Source organism: Giraffa tippelskirchi, chromosome 4 (assembly GCF_054371585.1).
Source record: "Giraffa tippelskirchi isolate mGirTip1 chromosome 4, T2T-mGirTip1v1.2.pri, whole genome shotgun sequence".
NCBI classification, from domain to species: Eukaryota; Metazoa; Chordata; class Mammalia; order Artiodactyla; family Giraffidae; genus Giraffa; species Giraffa tippelskirchi.
In genome coordinates, this window is record NC_137278.1 from 117,345,232 (window position 1) to 117,346,829 (window position 1,598).

Genomic DNA, 1,598 nt, shown 5'->3' on the forward strand with positions numbered 1-1,598 from the left:
ACAGCTAATATAGAGTACCCTTTTTCTTAGATATATTCATAATTAATAGTAAATTAGAAAAATTTTGCCTCGGACCCTTTAACCCTCTATTTCCAAAATATGCTTGTCTGACTTTCTTGGGTGTGACCAAAGAACTTCGGTCTTTGTTTGGATTTTCAAGTGAACTTTTCCTCTTTGTAACTCCGTCTTCCATTTTTATTAACCAGTCAAGCATGTTTTACTTTACACTGTGATAAGGGGATCAGAAACAGCTTTCCCACATCTAAGGCGATCTTAATCAGTTGCAAGGAATATGAGTGGCATAGTGTAGAAGCTTCCTGCCTCGAGGAGGAAGAGATCTTCTCTGGATTATTAATTTTGATTCCATTGATAGAGGGAGAAAATTAGGTAACCTTGCAAACAAGGTACTTTTGACTGTGAGCCATTTTGAAAGGACATAAGGTGAACTGTCACCCCCTCTTGACCTTCCACTAACCTTTCACTTTTAACATATGTTTTGAAGTGCCAGCCATGTTGATTTCCATGGCTGTTTGGGTACAAGTTTCAGAGAAACCTACTGCCCCCAAGTCTTTAATCACTTTTTGAACTTTGAATATAAGCCTTTAAGATGCTTTTAGGTCCCATAGGAGACTGGCTGACTAGTACTGACTTCACAACACACCCCTCCACAAGTTGTGTTACAGAGCCCCTCATTCAGACACCTAACTATGAAGTCTTATTACCCAGGATGCAAAATGAGCAGTGTAAGCTCACTGTGGATATAGTGGTGAAGTGGTGATTGAATCCTGGAATCTAGTGGACATCCTGAATTCCCGTTTGTGGCACAGCCACAGGAAGTCCCACTTGTTCCTGGGGCATTTTCCAGCTTATATCACTGAATCAAGCTTTTGTGTGCTTGTATTTCTTCTTTCACAGCCTTGAGATATATATGTACAGTTAATCTGAGAGCAGACTGACACAGCAAACAGACAAGCAGAGTATCAAGGGTTCATTTTTGGCAAAAGCTCTTTACGATGGAGTCATCAAAAAAGTGTAAATGTGCAATTAATCATAAGCACACATATAATACGGCCCTCAAAAGAACAGTGTTAAACGAGCTGAATTCTGTCACTTTGGCTTCTGTAAAAGAACTTTAATTTCTTCTTCTATCATCTTTGCTATCAATGCTCCCACCTCTGAAAAACCTACCACATTGTTTTTTTGTTTTTTTTTTTTAAGAAGTAAGGTCACATGAATGGAATGAAAATCAAGCCTCACTAATGTCCAGGGCAGGGGCTGGCAGCCTTCCAGAAGTGCTTTTCCAAAATATTGGGCTCAAGTTTTCATTGTTGAGGGAGGGAATTTTGGAACACTGAGAACCTCTGGGGATTATCGCTGGCTCAGACACCTCATTACACACCTTTGGAGGCCAAGTGACACGAGAGCCCTGGAGGCCGGGGGGATCCTGGAGAAGAACTTCGTGAAAGCAGGCGTGTAGAAAGGAAAAGAAAGGAAAGGATAAAAGAACATCTTTCATTCATGATATTAATGGTGAGAGCTGCCAATTTATGTGCCACCAAAAATCACCTTCTGTGCAAAGGATTTCTAAGGAAATGATC